This window comes from Mizuhopecten yessoensis, unplaced genomic scaffold (assembly GCF_002113885.1).
Source record: "Mizuhopecten yessoensis strain PY_sf001 unplaced genomic scaffold, ASM211388v2 scaffold9275, whole genome shotgun sequence".
Classification (NCBI taxonomy): Eukaryota; Metazoa; Mollusca; class Bivalvia; order Pectinida; family Pectinidae; genus Mizuhopecten; species Mizuhopecten yessoensis.
The window spans coordinates 3442-6400 of NW_018407966.1; positions in this window are offsets into that span (position 1 = coordinate 3442).

Below are 2959 nucleotides of genomic sequence, written 5' to 3' on the forward strand. Positions count from 1 at the left end.
ATTGTTTGGTAAGAACCAATGCAATAAGCAGTTTGGAAACCACCTATACCGTCGCTCGGACATCCTCCTTGTCCTTGAGACATACGTACAATCTAATAATACTTGCCTGTTTGATGTAGCTGTTATGATATATGATTATCAGCATGTTCTAAAATATAACCTTAACTATTTCTATAGTACATTTAGATAATACATGATCTAGTATGACCTGATCCGTCTAGGCCAATACGTTCTTGTTAATGACCTTTCGAAGCTTGTATCGTTCTTGAAAGCGACCCCAAGGTAAACATCCCGTAATATAAAAAAATGTACAAAGTCTGATAGGGTATATACGTCGACGGGAGTTGTCGGTTTACAGTCTGTCACACGAGCCATTACGACTAGAGGGAGCATATAAGGTAAGTAATGTTAAGATCGAACATGGCTGTACCATATAGATCCTAGTATACTAGTAGATGCAAAGTGGAACTGATGTCTGACCACTACAGTGATGCCAATAAATATCAGCTAGATTACACACTAGGTCTGGTCATGACAGTCACGCATGTAATTACTATCATCAGCTTGTTCTCTATTCAAATGGAGATGTACTAATTGAAAAATATTGTCAACTAATGATATTTCTATTTAACAACTAATCAACATTTCAATTTTTTCTTTGCTCGGGAGTCCAATATACTTTTGACTTATAATTTGGAAACGAACGCGCCCAACGGCTTACATTTCTGCCTTGGAGGCCATCGAACTTTAGATATAGGAACTGTAAATATTGAGCACTTCTTCTACAAAGACGATCGTGGTTATAAAAATGACGGGAAGATTTCGTTTTTTTAGGAAAAAACTTGCCTAGATACGTATACAATAACAACATCTGTTTCCCTATAAACGATTTAACTGTCTCGAGGCATTGTACCTGTTTTCACCAAAAGACTGACCGACTGGAACTTATATTTACATATTGAAGCTGGAGCATGGTTCTCCCGTTATTATGACTAAACATGAATCGCCTAAAGTCCATTTAAATTTCACGTCATAGTTTAAAAGTAGCATTAAACGTTTTCATCGGATGTCATTTTATTATTTTTCTCATCTCATACATTGTACATGAATATACATGTATGCATGAACAAATATTATTGTATACTTAAGACTTACAGACTAGATATCCTTAACTGTGATGAGTATTGATGTCTTTCAATGTATACAGTCTCTTACCTTAAGCCTAAACTTAAGTTATACATCTGATACAGTCTCATGTTTCTGGATTTGTCTGTTTATCTATTTAAGATCAAACATTCGAAAATATTCCTTCATATATCTATTCATTGAAAAAACATGATTATGTCTATAACTCATTTGAAAACATTTTATTTTGAAAATATCTCATTCACATTTTTCAAACAATACGGTAGATTTTCTTCTTTTTCTACCAAAAACGGAACACTTGTAACAAAACGGCTCGAAAACTGTCATGCAATGTAAAGAGGTATGTTCATTTATGCAGTTTTCATTTTATGATACATTAATGACAATTTAACTGTATATAAACGTTTTTGGCTGCTGATTATTGTTACACGGACAATTTAAAGGTTAGAATAATAAACAAAACGAAATTGTTGTAATTAACGTGACATGTGTTGCTTTTAATTTGGCTTTCATTTTCAAAAGTCTATTTTATCAAAACTAATACTAGTTTGGAGAAGAAATTTAATCAGAACCCCCTTTGATTCTAAAATAGTTGAACTTTTTATCGTTTATCCCCCCAAATAAGCCAAATACCAAAGTGTCCCTTTCAGGGTACAGTAACACCTGTCCAAGGGCCTACATGAACCTGATAGTATTTCGTGTTCTATCTATAGAACCGTGCGCCAGAAATGCCAACTTGTTATAGAAATGCAAAGTGGATGATATATTTTTATGAAAAATGAACAAACATTTTTGGAACTGATAATATGGTATAAAGCACATTGATAATTTTCTTACATTGACTGCACCTTTAACTACACACAAAGGTGACTGCACCTTTAACCTTCACATAAAAGTGACTGCACCTTTAAACTTCACACAAAAGTGACTGCACCTTTAACCTACACACAAAAGTGACTGCATCTTTAACCTTCACACAAAGGTGACTGCACCTTTAACCACATAATTCATGATGGTTTTCCATAACGTTGATGCGAAAGGAAGAGATAAGTAAGGCTCTTCAGGTTATAGTATGAGTTTGCAATGGGGCCCTTCGTGGTTCCATAGTACGGCCATGACGTATATAGCAAACATTATTGTGTATTATCCGGGTCCAGTAAGATGATCTGATTTTATTATATTCTTGAAAAAAGAAGAAAAATGTATTCACGTGAAAGACGTAAGAATATCAAAATGGCGGTCTAGGATAAAAATAACACGATAATATGGCTTTACAACATGTACCACGCAACAGTTCAAGGTTAACATGATGCAGACGCGTAATGCATAGCCAGGTTATTATTCCATACAAGATTAATTTACGAGTTCATATAGCATCAGAAGACGTTACGGATAATAAGAATAAACTCAGTTCTATGGAAGTAATTTTATCCATAGAAAATACAGAGATTAGGGACGAGGCATTATTTATTCCCGGGATGGGACCAGTTCAAAACATGTTACTTAAACAAAAATATGCAAGTCCTTTGGCCGGAATTAATAATCTGGCCAATGGTTTCAGTTGTGTTACAATAGATAATAGCAATAAAAAACTTATATACAATTACAAATATGTTTTCATCTCCGTGTAAATTATTGAAAACCTATGCTACATACACGTTCCGTATCCGAAATAATCTACTTACAAGTACATGTATTGGACATGCCAGAACGGCTTGTAGTTTGTGACGANAAAACGCTTGAAGATAGGGTCGAGGCAGCGAAATTCCTCCGTGACTTTGACTTGAAGTGTCCAATACTGGTTGACCCCTTT